Consider the following 20,019-nt stretch of genomic DNA (forward strand, 5'->3'; position numbering starts at 1 on the left):
ATAACCCTAACCCTCACCCTATCTTAAACTTCACCCTATCCCTAAACTAAAGCTAAATCTAACTTTAATCCTAAAGCTGACCCTACCATTAACCTAAACACCTAACCGTACCCTAACACTTAACCTAACCCTTAAAAAAAAATCCCTAAAACTAACCCTAAACTTAACCCAAAAAACAAACCCTAACCCTAACCATCCGCCTCAAACTAAACTTCACCCTAAATCTAAGCCTAACCCTAAACCTAAAACTGAACCAAACCCTGAACTATCCCCTAACTCTAGCCGTAACCCTAACCCTAACTCTAACCCTAACCCTAACCGAAACACCCTAAAACATCAGCTTAACTGTCAACCTAACACTAACCCTCACACGAACCCCTAACCCTTTCCCTAACCCTAACCCTATCTATCATCCTAACCTTAACCCTGACCTAAACCTAACCCTTACCCTAACCCTAAACTTAACCCTAACCTTAACTGGACCCTAACCCTAACCCTAAACCTAACAATAACTCTAAACCTGACCCTAACCCTAAACCTAGCACTAACTCTTATTCTAAACCTAAACCTAACCTAACCCTCCCCCTTACCATAAACCTAGCCTTAACCCTAACGTTACCCCACCCTAACCCTAAACCTAAATCTCACCTTAACACTAAACTTTACCCTAACCCTCACAATTAACTGAAACTTCACCCTAACCCTAAGCCTAACTCTAACTCTCACCCTAACCATAACAATTACCCTAAACCCTCACCTTAACTGTAAACCTAACCCTAACCCTCACCCTAACCCTTAACGTATCCCCAACCCTAAACCTAACGCTACCCTCAACCTTATCCCCAACCTTAACACTAATACGAACAGTAACCCTAATCTAACCCTAACCCTAACATGAACCCTAAACTGAACAATACCCTAACCATAAACCAAACCCTAATAGCCTAAACCTAATGTTTAACACTATCTATAATCCTAACCCTTATCCTAACTTTACACTAACCCTAAACCTAAACCTAAACCGAACACGAAACCTAACCCCTAAACCTAACCCGAACCCTAAACCTAACCTTAACACTAACCTGAACACAAACTCAAACTCTAGCCGTAACCATAAAAATAACCCTCACCCTATCCTGAACTTCATCCAAACCTTAACTTTAACCTTAACTGGAAACCGAAACCTAACCCTAAACTTAAACCTAACTCTAACGCTAGTCCATCTGTAACCCTAAACCTAACCCTTACAATAACCCTGAACCTAACCCTAAACCTCATCCTAACCCTAGACCTAATCCTAAGCCTAACCCTAACTCGAACCTTGACCCTAAACAGAACACTAACAATAACCCTAAGCCTGGACATAAACCTAAATCTTACCCTACTCCCATAGAGAGATAGTATTAACACTAACCCTAATGGTAACACTTACCTAAACCCTCAACTAACTGTAAAACTAACCGTAACCCTCACCCTAAACACTAACCGCATCCCCCAACCCTAAACCTAATGCTATCCGGAACCCTAATACTAACCTGAAACCCCTGAGCCCTAACGATAACCCTAACAATAGCCCAAAGCCTAACCCCTAACACCAAAGTCTATCCGAAACCTTAACCCTAACTCTCACCCTAACTCTACCACTAACACGAAACCTAATCATAAACCTAACCTTAATCCTAAACCAAACCAGCCATGACCGGGACCACATGCCTAACCGGAACCCTCACATAAACCCCTAACCCTGAACTACACGTCTAACCCCTAACACCTTACCATAACCATAATCCTAAGCCTACCCAAACCTAACGCTAAACCTAACACTCACCCCAACCACAACGCTTAAAAACAAACCGTAACCCTAAGCCTAACCGTGACACTAAACTTAACCCTAACCTAAAATCTAACCCTAACCCTAAAACTAAACAGAACCTGTAAACTTAACCCTAACCCTAAACATAACCTTAACACTAACCTGAAAACGAACCCAAAACTTAGCCATAACCCTAACCCTCACCCTATCTTAAACTTCACCCTATCCCTAAACTAAAGCTAAATCTAACTTTAATCCTAAAGCTGACCCTACCATTAACCTAAACACCTAACCGTACCCTAACACTTAACCTAACCCTTAAAAAAAAATCCCTAAAACTAACCCTAAACTTAACCCAAAAAACAAACCCTAACCCTAACCATCCGCCTCAAACTAAACTTCACCCTAAATCTAAGCCTAACCCTAAACCTAAAACTGAACCAAACCCTGAACTATCCCCTAACTCTAGCCGTAACCCTAACCCTAACTCTAACCCTAACCCTAACCGAAACACCCTAAAAACATCAGCTTAACTGTCAACCTAACACTAACCCTCACACGAACCCCTAACCCTTTCCCTAACCCTAACCCTATCTATCATCCTAACCTTAACCCTGACCTAAACCTAACCCTTACCCTAACCCTAAACTTAACCCTAACCTTAACTGGACCCTAACCCTAACCCTAAACCTAACAATAACTCTAAACCTGACCCTAACCCTAAACCTAGCACTAACTCTTATTCTAAACCTAAACCTAACCTAACCCTCCCCCTTACCATAAACCTAGCCTTAACCCTAACGTTACCCCACCCTAACCCTAAACCTAAATCTCACCTTAACACTAAACTTTACCCTAACCCTCACAATTAACTGAAACTTCACCCTAACCCTAAGCCTAACTCTAACTCTCACCCTAACCATAACAATTACCCTAAACCCTCACCTTAACTGTAAACCTAACCCTAACCCTCACCCTAACCCTTAACGTATCCCCAACCCTAAACCTAACGCTACCCTCAACCTTATCCCCAACCTTAACACTAATACGAACAGTAACCCTAATCTAACCCTAACCCTAACATGAACCCTAAACTGAACAATACCCTAACCATAAACCAAACCCTAACAGCCTAAACCTAATGTTTAACACTATCTATAATCCTAACCCTTATCCTAACTTTACACTAACCCTAAACCTAAACCTAAACCGAACACGAAACCTAACCCCTAAACCCTAACCCGAACCCTAAACCTAACCTTAACACTAACCTGAACACAAACTCAAACTCTAGCCGTAACCATAAAAATAACCCTCACCCTATCCTGAACTTCATCCAAACCTTAACTTTAACCTTAACTGGAAACCGAAACCTAACCCTAAACTTAAACCTAACTCTAACGCTAGTCCATCTGTAACCCTAAACCTAACCCTTACAATAACCCTGAACCTAACCCTAACCTCATCCTAACCCTAGACCTAATCCTAAGCCTAACCCTAACTCGAACCTTGACCCTAAACAGAACACTAACACTAACCCTCAGCCTGGACATAAACCTAAATCTTACCCTACTCCTAACCCTAACCCTAAACCTAACCCTAACTCTAACCCTAATGGTAACACTTACCTAAACCCTCAACTAACTGTAAATCTAACGGTAACCCTCACCCTAAACCCTAACCGCATCCCCCAACCCTAAACCTAATGCTATCCGGAACCCTAATACTAACCTGAAACCCCTGAGCCCTAACGATAACCCTAACAATAGCCCAAAGCCTAACCCCTAACACCAAAGTCTATCCGAAACCTTAACCCTAACTCTCACTCTCACCCTAACTCTACCACTAACACGAAACCTAATCATAAACCTAACCTTAATCCTAAACCAAACCAGCCATGACCGGGACCACAATGCCTAACCGGAACCCTCACATAAACCCTAACCTTAAACTACACCTCTAACCCCTAACACCTTACCATAACCATAATCCTAAGCCTACCCAAACCTAACGCTAAACCTAACACCCCAACCACAACTCTTAAAACAAACCGTAACCCTAAGCCTAACCGTGACACTAAACTTAACCCTAACCTATAATCTAACCTTAACCCTAAAACTAAACAGAACCTGTAAACTTAACCCTAACCCTAAACATAACCTTAACACTAACCTGAAAACGAACCCCAAACTTAGCCATAACCCTAATCCTCACCCTGTCTTAAACTTCACCCTATCCCTAAACTAAAGCTAAATCTAACTTTATTCCTAAAGCTGACCTTACCATTAACCCAAACACCTAACCGTACCCTAACACTAAGCCTAACCCTAAAAAATAACCCTAATACTAACCCTAAAGTTCACCCAAAAAACAAAACCTAACCCTAACCATCAGCCTCAAACTAAACTTCACCCTGAATCTAAGCCTAACCCTAAACCTAAAACTGAACCAAACCCTGAACTATCCCCTAACTCTAGCCGTAACCCTAACCCTAACTCTAACCCTAACCCTAACCGGAACACCCTAAAACATCAGCTTAACTGTCAACCTAACACTAACCCTCACACGAACCCCTAACCCTTTCCCTAACCCTAACCCTATCTATCATCCTAACCCTAACCCTGACCTAAACCTAGCCCTTACCCTAACCCTAAACTTAACCCTAACCTTAACTGGACCCTAACCCTAACCCTAAACCTAACAATAACTCTAAACCTGACCCTAACCCTAAACCTAGCACTAACTCTAATTCTAAACCTAAACCTAACCTAACCCTCCCCCTTACCGTAAACCTAGCCTTAACCCTAACGTTACCCCACCCTAACCCTAAACCTAAATCTCACCTTAACACTAAACTTTACCCTAACCCTCACAATTAACTGAAACTTCACCCTAACCCTAAGCCTAACTCTAACTCTAACCCTAATCATAACAATTACCCTAAACCCTCCCCTTAACTGTAAACCTAACCCTAACCCTCACCCTAACCCTTAACGTATCCCCAACCCTAAACCTAACGCTACCCCCAACCTTATCCCCAACCTTAACACTAATACGAACAGTAACCCTAATCTAACCCTAACCCTAACATGAACCCTAAACTGAACAATACCCTAACCATAAACCAAACCCTAACAGCCTAAACCTAATGTTTAACACTATAATCCTAACCCTTATCCTAACTTTACACTAACCCTAAACCTAAACCGAACACGAAACGTAACCCCTAAACCTAACCCGAACCCTAAACCTAACCTTAACACTAACCTGAAAACAAACTCAAACTCTAGCCGTAACCATAAAAATAACCCTCACCCCATCCTGAACTTCATCCAAACCTTAACTTTAACCTTAACTGGAAACCGAAACCTAACCCTAAACTTAAACCTAACTCTAACGCTAGTCCATCTGTAACCCTAAACCTAACCCTTACAATAACCCTGAACCTAACCCTAAACCTCATCCTAACCCTAGACCTAATCCTAAGCCTAACCCTAACTCGAACCTTGACCCTAAACAGAACACTAACACTAACCCTAAGCCTGGACATAAACCTAAATCTTACCCTACTCCTAACCCTAACCCTAAACCTAACCCTAACTCTAACCCTAATGGTAACACTTACCTAAACCCTCAACTAACTGTAAAACTAACCGTAACCCTCACCCTAAACCCTAACCGCATCCCCCAACCCTAAACCTAATGCTATCCGGAACCCTAATACTAACCTGAAACCCCTGAGCCCTAACGATAACCCTAACAATAGCCCAAACCCTAACCCCTAACACCAAAGTCTATCCGAAACCTTAACCCTAACTCTCACCCTAACTCTACCACTAACACGAAACCTAATCATAAACCTAACCTTAATCCTAAACCAAACCAGCCATGACCGGGACCACAATGCCTAACCGGAACCCTCACATAAACCCTAACCCTAAACTACACCTCTAACCCCTAACACCTTACCATGACCATAATCCTAAGCCTACCCAAACCTAACGCTAAACCTAACACCCCAACCACAACTCTTAAAACAAACCGTAACCCTAAGCCTAACTGTGACACGAAACTTAACCCTAACCTAAAATCTAACCTTAACCCTAAAACTAAACAGAACCTGTAAACTTAACCCTAACCCTAAACATAACCTTAACACTAACCTGAAAACGAACCCAAAACTTAGCCATAACCCTAACCCTCACTCTGTCTTAAACTTCACCCTTTCCCTAAACTAAAGCTAAATCTAACTTTAATCCTAAAGCTGACCTTACCATTAACCCAAACACCTAACCGTACCCTAACACTAAGCCTAACCCTAAAAAAAAACCCTAAAACTAACCCTAAAGTTCACCCAAAAAACAAACCCTAACCCTAACCATCAGCCTCAAACTAAACTTCACCCTGAATCTAAGCCTAACCCTAAACCTAAAACTGAACCAAACCCTGAACTATCCCCGAACTCTAGCCGTAACCCTAACCCTAACTCTAACCCTAACCCTAACCGGAACACCCTAAAACATCAGCTTAACTGTCAACCTAACACTAACCCTCACACGAACCCCTAACCCTTTCCCTAACCCTAACCCTATCTATCATCCTAACCCTAACCCTGACCTAAACCTAGCCCTTACCCTAACCCTAAACTTAACCCTAACCTTAACTGGACCCTAACCCTAACCCTAAACCTAACAATAACTCTAAACCTGACCCTAACCCTAAACCTAGCACTAACTCTAATTCTAAACCTAAACCTAACCTAACCCTCCCCCTTACCGTAAACCTAGCCTTAACCCTAACGTTACCCCACCCTAACCCTAAACCTAAATCTCACCTTAACACTAAACTTTACCCTAACCCTCACAATTAACTGAAACTTCACCCTAACCCTAAGCCTAACTCTAACTCTAACCCTAATCATAACAATTACCCTAAACCCTCCCCTTAACTGTAAACCTAACCCTAACCCTCACCCTAACCCTTAACGTATCCCCAACCCTAAACCTAACGCTACCCCCAACCTTATCCCCAACCTTAACACTAATACGAACAGTAACCCTAATCTAACCCTAACCCTAACATGAACCCTAAACTGAACAATACCCTAACCATAAACCAAACCCTAACAGCCTAAACCTAATGTTTAACACTATCTATAATCCTAACCCTTATCCTAACTTTACACTAACCCTAAACCTAAACCGAACACGAAACGTAACCCCTAAACCTAACCCGAACCCTAAACCTAACCTTAACACTAACCTGAAAACAAACTCAAACTCTAGCCGTAACCATAAAAATAACCCTCACCCCATCCTGAACTTCATCCAAACCTTAACTTTAACCTTAACTGGAAACCGAAACCTAACCCTAAACTTAAACCTAACTCTAACGCTAGTCCATCTGTAACCCTAAACCTAACCCTTACAATAACCCTGAACCTAACCCTAAACCTCATCCTAACCCTAGACCTAATCCTAAGCCTAACCCTAACTCGAACCTTGACCCTAAACAGAACACTAACACTAACCCTAAGCCTGGACATAAACCTAAATCTTACCCTACTCCTAACCCTAACCCTAAACCTAACCCTAACTCTAACCCTAATGGTAACACTTACCTAAACCCTCAACTAACTGTAAAACTAACCGTAACCCTCACCCTAAACCCTAACCGCATCCCCCAACCCTAAACCTAATGCTATCCGGAACCCTAATACTAACCTGAAACCCCTGAGCCCTAACGATAACCCTAACAATAGCCCAAACCCTAACCCCTAACACCAAAGTCTATCCGAAACCTTAACCCTAACTCTCACCCTAACTCTACCACTAACACGAAACCTAATCATAAACCTAACCTTAATCCTAAACCAAACCAGCCATGACCGGGACCACAATGCCTAACCGGAACCCTCACATAAACCCTAACCCTAAACTACACCTCTAACCCCTAACACCTTACCATGACCATAATCCTAAGCCTACCCAAACCTAACGCTAAACCTAACACCCCAACCACAACTCTTAAAACAAACCGTAACCCTAAGCCTAACTGTGACACTAAACTTAACCCTAACCTAAAATCTAACCTTAACCCTAAAACTAAACAGAACCTGTAAACTTAACCCTAACCCTAAACATAACCTTAACACTAACCTGAAAACGAACCCAAAACTTAGCCATAACCCTAACCCTCACTCTGTCTTAAACTTCACCCTTTCCCTAAACTAAAGCTAAATCTAACTTTAATCCTAAAGCTGACCTTACCATTAACCCAAACACCTAACCGTACCCTAACACTAAGCCTAACCCTAAAAAAAAACCCTAAAACTAACCCTAAAGTTCACCCAAAAAACAAACCCTAACCCTAACCATCAGCCTCAAACTAAACTTCACCCTGAATCTAAGCCTAACCCTAAACCTAAAACTGAACCAAACCCTGAACTATCCCCGAACTCTAGCCGTAACCCTATCCCTAACTCTAACCATAACCGGAACACCCTAAAACATCAGCTTAACTGTCAACCTAACAATAACCCTCACACGAACCCCTAACCCTTTCCCTAACCTTAACCCTATCTATCATCCTAACCCTAACCCTGACCTAAACCTAGCCCTTACCCTAACCCTAAACTTAACCCTAACCTTAACTGGACCCTAACCGTAACCCTAAACCTAACAATAACTCTAAACCTGACCCTAACCCTAAACCTAGCACTAACTCTAATTCTAAACCTAAACCTAACCTAACCCTCCCCCTTACCGTAAACCTAGCCTTAACCCTAACGTTACCCCACCCTAACCCTAAACCTAAATCTCACCTTAACACTAAACTTTACCCTAACCATCACAATTAACTGAAACTTCACCCTAACCCTAAGCCTAACTCTAACTCTAAATCTAACCGTAACAATTACCCTAAACCCTCCCCTTAACTGTAAACCTAACCCTAACCCTCACCCTAACCCTTAACGTATCCCCAACCCTAAACCTAACGCTACCCCCAAACTTATCCCCAACCTTAACACTAATACGAACAGTAACCCTAATCTAACCCTCACCCGAACGTTAACCCTAAACTGAACAATACCCTAACCATAAACCAGACCCTAACAGCCTAAACCTAACGTTTAACACTATCTATAATCCTAACCCTTATCCTAACTTTACACTAACCCTAAACCTAAACCTAAACCGAACACGAAACGTAACCCCTAAACCTAACCCGAACCCTAAACCTAACCTTAACACTAACCTGAACACAAACTCAAACTCTAGCCGTAACCATAAAAATAACCCTCACCCTATCCTGAACTTCATCCAAACCTTAACTTTAACCTTAACTGGAAACCTAAACCTAACCCTAAACTTAAACCTAACTCTAACGCCAGTCCATCTGTAACCCTAAACCTAACCCTTACAATAACCCTGAACCTAACCCTAAACCGCATTCTAACCCTAGACCTAATCCTAAGCCTAACCCTAACTCGAACCTTGACCCTAAACAGAACACTAACACTAACCCTAAGCCTGGACATAAACCTAAATCTTACCCTACTCCTAACCCTAAGCCTAAAACTAACCCTAACACTACCCCTAATGGTAACACTTACCTAAACCCTCAACTAACTGTAAAACTAACCGTAACCCTCACCCTAAACCCTAACCGCATCCCCCAACCCTAAACCTAATGCTATCCGGAACCCTAATACTAACCTGAAACCCCTGAGCCCTAACGATAACCCTAACAATAGCCCAAACCCTAACCCCTAACACCAAAGTCTATCCGAAACCTTAACCCTAACTCTCACCCTAACTCTACCACTAACACGAAACCTAATCATAAACCTAACCTTAATCCTAAACCAAACCAGCCATGACCGGGACCACAATGCCTAACCGGAACCCTCACATAAACCCTAACCCTGAACTACACGTCTAACCCCTAACACCTTACCATAACCATAATCCTAAGCCTACCCAAACCTAACGCTAAACCTAACACTCACCCCAACCACAACGCTTAAAACAAACCGTAACCCTAAGCCTAACCGTGACACTAAACTTAACCCTAACCTAAAATCTAACCCTAACCCTAAAACTAAACAGAACCTGTAAACTTAACCCTAACCCTAAACATAACCTTAACACTAACCTGAAAACGAACCCCAAACTTAGCCATAACCCTAACCCTCACCCTATCTTAAACTTCACCCTATCCCTAAACTAAAGCTAAATCTAACTTTAATCCTAAAGCTGACCTTACCATTAACCCAAACACCTAACCGTACCCTAACACTAAGCCTAACCCTAAAAAAAAACCCTAAAACTAACCCTAAAGTTCACCCAAAAAACAAACCCTAACCCTAACCATCCGCCTCAAACTAAACTTCACCCTAAATCTAAGCCTAACCCTAAACCTAAAACTGAACCAAACCCTGAACTATCCCCTAACTCTAGCCGTAACCCTAACCCTAACTCTAACCCTAACCCTAACCGGAACACCCTAACACATCAGCTTAACTGTCAACCTAACACTAACCCTCACACGAACCCCTAACCCTTTCCCTAACCCTAACCCTATCTATCATCCTAACCCTAACCCTGACCTAAACCTAGCCCTTACCCTAACCCTAAACTTAACCCTAACCTTAACCGGGCCCTAACCCTAACCCTAAACCTAACAATAACTCTAAACCTGACCCTAACCCTAAACCTAGCACTAACTCTAATTCTAAACCTAAACCTAACCTAACCCTCCCCCTTACCGTAAACCTAGCCTTAACCCTAACGTTACCCCACCCTAACCCTAAACCTAAATCTCACCTTAACACTAAACTTTACCCTAACCCTCACAATTAACTGAAACTTCACCCTAACCCTAAGCCTAACTCTAACCCTAATCATAACAATTACCCTAAACCCTCCCCTTAACTGTAAACCTAACCCTAACCCTCACCCTAACCCTTAACGTATCCCCAACCCTAAACCTAACGCTACCCCCAACCTTATCCCCAACCTTAACACTAATACGAACAGTAACCCTAATCTAACCCTCACCCTAACGTTAACCCTAAACTGAACAATACCCTAACCATAAACCAGACCCTAACAGCCTAAACCTAACGTTTAACACTATCTATAATCCTAACCCTTATCCTAACTTTACACTAACCCTAAACCTAAACTTAAACCGAACACGAAAGGTAACCCCTAAACCTAACCCGAACCCTAAACCTAACCTTAACACTAACCTGAACACAAACTCAAACTCTAGCCGTAACCATAAAAATAACCCTCACCCTATCCTGAACTTCATCCAAACCTTAACTTTAACCTTAACTGGAAACCTAAACCTAACCCTAAACTTAAACCTAACTCTAACTCCAGTCCATCTGTAACCCTAAACCTAATCCTTAGAATAACCCTGAACCTAACCCTAAACCTCATCCTAACCCCAGACCTAATCCTAAGCCTAACCCTAACTCGATCCTTGACCCTAAACAGAACACTAACACTAACCCTAAGCCTGGACATAAACCTAAATCTTACCCTACTCCTAACCCTAAGGCTAAAACTAACCCTAACACTAACCCTAATGGTAACACTTACCTAAACCCTCAACTAACTGTAAAACTAACCGTAACCCTCACCCTAAACCCTAACCGCATCCCCCAACCCTAAACCTAATGCTATCCGGAACCCTAATACTAACCTGAAACCCCTGAGCCCTAACGATAACCCTAACAATAGCCCAAACCCTAACCCCTAACACCAAAGTCTATCCGAAACCTTAACCCTAACTCTCACCCTAACTCTACCACTAACACGAAACCTAATCATAAACCTAACCTTAATCCTAAACCAAACCAGCCATGACCGGGACCACAATGCCTAACCGGAACCCTCACATAAACCCTAACCCTGAACTACACCTCTAACCCCTAACACCTTACCATAACCATAATCCTAAGCCTACCCAAACCTAACGCTAAACCTAACACTCACCCCAACCACAACGCTTAAAACAAACCGTAACCCTAAGCCTAACCGTGACACTAAACTTAACCCTAACCTAAAATCTAACCCTAACCCTAAAACTAAACAGAACCTGTAAACTTAACCCTAACCCTAAACATAACCTTAACACTAACCTGAAAACGAACCCCAAACTTAGCCATAACCCTAACCCTCACCCTATCTTAAACTTCACCCTATCCCTAAACTAAAGCTAAATCTAACTTTAATCCTAAAGCTGACCTTACCATTAACCCAAACACCTAACCGTACCCTAACACTTAGCCTAACCCTAAAAAAAAACCCTAAAACTAACCCTAAAGTTCACCCAAAAAACAAACCCTAACCCTAACCATCCGCCTCAAACTAAACTTCACCCTAAATCTAAGCCTAACCCTAAACCTAAAACTGAACCAAACCCTGAACTATCCCCTAACTCTAGCCGTAACCCTAACCCTAACTCTAACCCTAACCCTAACCGGAACACCCTAACACATCAGCTTAACTGTCAACCTAACACTAACCCTCACACGAACCCCTAACCCTTTCCCTAACCCTAACCCTATCTATCATCCTAACCCTAACCCTGACCTAAACCTAGCCCTTACCCTAACCCTAAACTTAACCCTAACCTTAACCGGGCCCTAACCCTAACCCTAAACCTAACAATAACTCTAAACCTGACCCTAACCCTAAACCTAGCACTAACTCTAATTCTAAACCTAAACCTAACCTAACCCTCCCCCTTACCGTAAACCTAGCCTTAACCCTAACGTTACCCCACCCTAACCCTAAACCTAAATCTCACCTTAACACTAAACTTTACCCTAACCCTCACAATTAACTGAAACTTCACCCTAACCCTAAGCCTAACTCTAACCCTAATCATAACAATTACCCTAAACCCTCCCCTTAACTGTAAACCTAACCCTAACCCTCACCCTAACCCTTAACGTATCCCCAACCCTAAACCTAACGCTACCCCCAACCTTATCCCCAACCTTAACACTAATACGAACAGTAACCCTAATCTAACCCTCACCCTAACGTTAACCCTAAACTGAACAATACCCTAACCATAAACCAGACCCTAACAGCCTAAACCTAACGTTTAACACTATCTATAATCCTAACCCTTATCCTAACTTTACACTAACCCTAAACCTAAACTTAAACCGAACACGAAAGGTAACCCCTAAACCTAACCCGAACCCTAAACCTAACCTTAACACTAACCTGAACACAAACTCAAACTCTAGCCGTAACCATAAGAATAACCCTCACCCTATCCTGAACTTCATCCAAACCTTAACTTTAACCTTAACTGGAAACCGAAACCTAACCCTAAACTTAAACCTAACTCTAACGCTAGTCCATCTGTAACCCTAAACCTAACCCTTACAATAACCCTGAACCTAACCCTAAACCTCATCCTAACCCTAGACCTAATCCTAAGCCTAACCCTAACTCGAACCTTGACCCTAAACAGAACACTAACACTAACCCTCAGCCTGGACATAAACCTAAATCTTACCCTACTCCTAACCCTAACCCTAACCCTAACCCTAACTCTAACCCTAATGGTAACACTTACCTAAACCCTCAACTAACTGTAAATCTAACCGTAACCCTCACCCTAAACCCTAACCGCATCCCCCAACCCTAAACCTAATGCTATCCGGAACCCTAATACTAACCTGAAACCCCTGAGCCCTAACGATAACCCTAACAATAGCCCAAACCCTAACCCCTAACACCAAAGTCTATCCGAAACCTTAACCCTAACTCTCACCCTAACTCTACCACTAACACGAAACCTAATCATAAACCTAACCTTAATCCTAAACCAAACCAGCCATGACCGGGACCACAATGCCTAACCGGAACCCTCACATAAACCCTAACCCTGAACTACACCTCTAACCCCTAACACCTTACCATAACCATAATCCTAAGCCTACCCAAACCTAACGCTAAACCTAACACTCACCCCAACCACAACGCTTAAAACAAACCGTAACCCTAAGCCTAACCGTGACACTAAACTTAACCCTAACCTAAAATCTAACCCTAACCCTAAAACTAAACAGAACCTGTAAACTTAACCCTAACCCTAAACATAACCTTAACACTAACCTGAAAACGAACCCCAAACTTAGCCATAACCCTAACCCTCACCCTATCTTAAACTTCACCCTATCCCTAAACTAAAGCTAAATCTAACTTTAATCCTAAAGCTGACCCTACCATTAACCTAAACACCTAACCGTACCCTAACACTTAACCTAACCCTTAAAAAAAAATCCCTAAACCTAACCCGAAAGTTAACCCAAAAAACAAACCCTAACCCTAACCATCTGCCTCAAACTAAACTTCACCCTAAATCTAAGCCTAACCCTAAACCTAAAACTGAACCAAACCCTGAACTATCCCCTAACTCTAGCCGTAACCCTAACCCTAACTCTAACCCTAACCCTAACCGGAACACCCTAACACATCAGCTTAACTGTCAACCTAACACTAACCCTCACATGAACCCCTAACCCTTTCCCTAACCCTAACCCTATCTATCATCCTAACCTTAACCCTGACCTAAACCTAACCCTTACCCTAACCCTAAACTTAACCCTAACCTTAACTGGACCCTAACCCTAACCCTAAACCTAACAATAACTCTAAACCTGACCCTAACCCTAAACCTAGCACTAACTCTTATTCTAAACCTAAACCTAACCTAACCCTCCCCCTTACCATAAACTTAGCCTTAACCCTAACGTTACCCCACCCTAACCCTAAACCTAAATCTCACCTTAACACTAAACTTTACCCTAACCCTCACAATTAACTGAAACTTCACCCTAACCCTAAGCCTAACTCTAACTCTCACCCTAACCATAACAATTACCCTAAACCCTCACCTTAACTGTAAACCTAACCCTAACCCTCACCCTAACCCTTAACGTATCCCCAACCCTAAACCTAACGCTACCCTCAACCTTATCCCCAACCTTAACACTAATACGAACAGTAACCCTAATCTAACCCTAACCCTAACATGAACCCTAAACTGAACAATACCCTAACCATAAACCAAACCCTAACAGCCTAAACCTAATGTTTAACACTATCTATAATCCTAACCCTTATCCTAACTTTACACTAACCCTAAACCTAAACCTAACCGAACACGAAACCTAACCCCTAAACCTAACCCGAACCCTAAACCTAACCTTAACACTAACCTGAACACAAACTCAAACTCTAGCCGTAACCATAAAAATAACCCTCACCCTATCCTGAACTTCATCCAAACCTTAACTTTAACCTTAACTGGAAACCGAAACCTAACCCTAAACTTAAACCTAACTCTAACGCTAGTCCATCTGTAACCCTAAACCTAACCCTTACAATAACCCTGAACCTAACCCTAAACCTCATCCTAACCCTAGACCTAATCCTAAGCCTAACCCTAACTCGAACCTTGACCCTAAACAGAACACTAACACTAACCCTCAGCCTGGACATAAACCTAAATCTTACCCTACTCCTAACCCTAACCCTAACCCTAACCCTAACTCTAACCCTAATGGTAACACTTACCTAAACCCTCAACTAACTGTAAAACTAACCGTAACCCTCACCCTAAACCCTAACCGCATCCCCCAACCCTAAACCTAATGCTATCCGGAACCCTAATACTAACCTGAAACCCCTGAGCCCTAACGATAACCCTAACAATAGCCCAAACCCTAACCCCTAACACCAAAGTCTATCCGAAACCTTAACCCTAACTCTCACCCTAACTCTACCACTAACACGAAACCTAATCATAAACCTAACCTTAATCCTAAACCAAACCAGCCATGACCGGGACCACAATGCCTAACCGGAACCCTCACATAAACCCTAACCCTGAACTACACCTCTAACCCCTAACACCTTACCATAACCATAATCCTAAGCCTACCCAAACCTAACGCTAAACCTAACACTCACCCCAACCACAACTCTTAAAACAAACCGTAACCCTAAGCCTAACCGTGACACTAAACTTAACCCTAACCTAAAATCTAACCCTAACCCTAAAACTAAACAGAACCTGTAAACTTAACCCTAACCCTAAACATAACCTTAACACTAACCTGAAAACGAACCCCAAACTTAGCCATAACCCTAACCCTCACCCTATCTTAAACTTCACCCTATCCCTAAACTAAAGCTAAATCTAACTTTAATCCTAAAGCTGACCCTACCATTAACCTAAACACCTAACCGTACCCTAACACTTAACCTAACCCTTAAAAAAAAATCCCTAAACCTAACCCGAAAGTTAACCCAAAAAACAAACCCTAACCCTAACCATCTGCCTCAAACTAAACTTCACCCTAAATCTAAGCCTAACCCTAAACCTAAAACTGAACCAAACCCTGAACTATCCCCTAACTCTAGCCGTAACCCTAACCCTAACTCTAACCCTAACCCTAACCGGAACACCCTAACACATCAGCTTAACTGTCAACCTAACACTAACCCTCACATGAACCCCTAACCCTTTCCCTAACCCTAACCCTATCTATCATCCTAACCTTAACCCTGACCTAAACCTAACCCTTACCCTAACCCTAAACTTAACCCTAACCTTAACTGGACCCTAACCCTAACCCTAAACCTAACAATAACTCTAAACCTGACCCTAACCCTAAACCTAGCACTAACTCTTATTCTAAACCTAAACCTAACCTAACCCTCCCCCTTACCATAAACTTAGCCTTAACCCTAACGTTACCCCACCCTAACCCTAAACCTAAATCTCACCTTAACACTAAACTTTACCCTAACCCTCACAATTAACTGAAACTTCACCCTAACCCTAAGCCTAACTCTAACTCTCACCCTAACCATAACAATTACCCTAAACCCTCACCTTAACTGTAAACCTAACCCTAACCCTCACCCTAACCCTTAACGTATCCCCAACCCTAAACCTAACGCTACCCTCAACCTTATCCCCAACCTTAACACTAATACGAACAGTAACCCTAATCTAACCCTAACCCTAACATGAACCCTAAACTGAACAATACCCTAACCATAAACCAAACCCTAACAGCCTAAACCTAATGTTTAACACTATCTATAATCCTAACCCTTATCCTAACTTTACACTAACCCTAAACCTAAACCTAACCGAACACGAAACCTAACCCCTAAACCTAACCCGAACCCTAAACCTAACCTTAACACTAACCTGAACACAAACTCAAACTCTAGCCGTAACCATAAAAATAACCCTCACCCTATCCTGAACTTCATCCAAACCTTAACTTTAACCTTAACTGGAAACCGAAACCTAACCCTAAACTTAAACCTAACTCTAACGCTAGTCCATCTGTAACCCTAAACCTAACCCTTACAATAACCCTGAACCTAACCCTAAACCTCATCCTAACCCTAGACCTAATCCTAAGCCTAACCCTAACTCGAACCTTGACCCTAAACAGAACACTAACACTAACCCTAAGCCTGGACATAAACCTAAATCTTACCCTACTCCTAACCCTAACCCTAAACCTAACCCTAACTCTAACCCTAATGGTAACACTTACCTAAACCCTCAACTAACTGTAAATCTAACGGTAACCCTCACCCTAAACCCTAACCGCATCCCCCAACCCTAAACCTAATGCTATCCGAAACCCTAATACTAACCTGAAACCCCTGAGCCCTAACGATAACCCTAACAATAGCCCAAAGCCTAACCCCTAACACCAAAGTCTATCCGAAACCTTAACCCTAACTCTCACCCTAACTCTACCACTAACACGAAACCTAATCATAAACCTAACCTTAATCCTAAACCAAACCAGCCATGACCGGGACCACAATGCCTAACCGGAACCCTCACATAAACCCTAACCTTAAACTACACCTCTAACCCCTAACACCTTACCATGACCATAATCCTAAGCCTACCCAAACCTAACGCTAAACCTAACACCCCAACCACAACTCTTAAAACAAACCGTAACCCTAAGCCTAACCGTGACACTAAACTTAACCCTAACCTGAAATCTAACCTTAACCCTAAAACTAAACAGAACCTGTAAACTTAACCCTAACCCTAAACATAACCTTAACACTAACCTGAAAACGAACCCAAAACTTAGCCATAACCCTAATCCTCACCCTGTCTTAAACTTCACCCTATCCCTAAACTAAAGCTAAATCTAACTTTAATCCTAAAGCTGACCTTACCATTAACCCAAACACCTAACCGTACCCTAACACTAAGCCTTACCCTAAAAAAAAACCCTAATACTAACCCTAAAGTTCACCCAAAAAACAAACCCTAACCCTAACCATCCGCCTCAAACTAAACTTCACCCTGAATCTAAGCCTAACCCTAAACCTAAAACTGAACCAAACCCTGAACTATCCCCTAACTCTAGCCGTAACCCTAACTCTAACTCTAACCCTAACCCTAACCGGAACACCCTAAAACATCAGCTTAACTGTCAACCTAACACTAACCCTCACACGAACCCCTAACCCTTTCCCTAACCCTAACCCTATCTATCATCCTAACCCTAACCCTGACCTAAACCTAGCCCTTACCCTAACCCTAAACTTAACCCTAACCTTAACTGGACCCTAACCCTAACCCTAAACCTAACAATAACTCTAAACCTGACCCTAACCCTAAACCTAGCACTAACTCTAATTCTAAACCTAAACCTAACCTAACCCTCCCCCTTACCGTAAACCTAGCCTTAACCCTAACGTTACCCCACCCTAACCCTAAACCTAAATCTCACCTTAACACTAAACTTTACCCTAACCCTCACAATTAACTGAAACTTCACCCTAACCCTAAGCCTAACTCTAACTCTAACCCTAATCATAACAATTACCCTAAAACCCTCCCCTTAACTGTAAACCTAACCCTAACCCTCACCCTAACCCTTAACGTATCCCCAACCCTAAACCTAACGCTACCCCCAACCTTATCCCCAACCTTAACACTAATAAGAACAGTAACCCTAATCTAACCCTAACCCTAACATGAACCCTAAACTGAACAATACCCTAACCATAAACCAAACCCTAACAGCCTAAACCTAATGTTTAACACTATCTATAATCCTAACCCTTATCCTAACTTTACACTAACCCTAAACCTAAACCGAACACGAAACGTAACCCCTAAACCTAACCCGAACCCTAAACCTAACCTTAACACTAACCTGAAAACAAACTCAAACTCTAGCCGTAACCATAAAAATAACCCTCACCCCATCCTGAACTTCATCCAAACCTTAACTTTAACCTTAACTGGAAACCGAAACCTAACCCTAAACTTAAACCTAACTCTAACGCTAGTCCATCTGTAACCCTAAACCTAACCCTTACAATAACCCTGAACCTAACCCTAAACCTTATCCTAACCCTAGACCTAATCCTAAGCCTAACCCTAACTCGAACCTTGACCCTAAACAGAACACTAACACTAACCCTAAGCCTGGACATAAACCTAAATCTTAACCTACTCCTAACCCTAACCCTAAACCTAACCCTAACTCTAACCCTAATGGTAACACTTACCTAAACCCTCAACTAACTGTAAAACTAACTGTAACCCTCACCCTAAACCCTAACCGCATCCCCCAACCCTAAACCTAATGCTATCCGGAACCCTAATACTAACCTGAAACCCCTGAGCCCTAACGATAACCCTAACAATAGCCCAAACCCTAACCCCTAACACCAAAGTCTATCCGAAACCTTAACCCTAACTCTCACCCTAACTCTACCACTAACACGAAACCTAATCATAAACCTAACCTTAATCCTAAACCAAACCAGCCATGACCGGGACCATAATGCCTAACCGGAACCCTCACATAAACCCTAACCCTAAACTACACCTCTAACCCCTAACACCTTACCATGACCATAATCCTAAGCCTACCCAAACCTAACGCTAAACCTAACACCCCAACCACAACTCTTAAAAGAAACAGTAACCCTAAGCCTAACTGTGACACTAAACTTAACCCTAACCTAAAATCTAACCTTAACCCTAAAACTAAACAGAACCTGTAAACTTAACCCTAACCCTAAACATAACCTTAACACTAACCTGAAAACGAACCCAAAACTTAGCCATAACCCTAACCCTCACCCTGT

This window comes from Loxodonta africana, chromosome 19 (assembly GCF_030014295.1).
Source record: "Loxodonta africana isolate mLoxAfr1 chromosome 19, mLoxAfr1.hap2, whole genome shotgun sequence".
Lineage (NCBI taxonomy): Eukaryota > Metazoa > Chordata > Mammalia > Proboscidea > Elephantidae > Loxodonta > Loxodonta africana.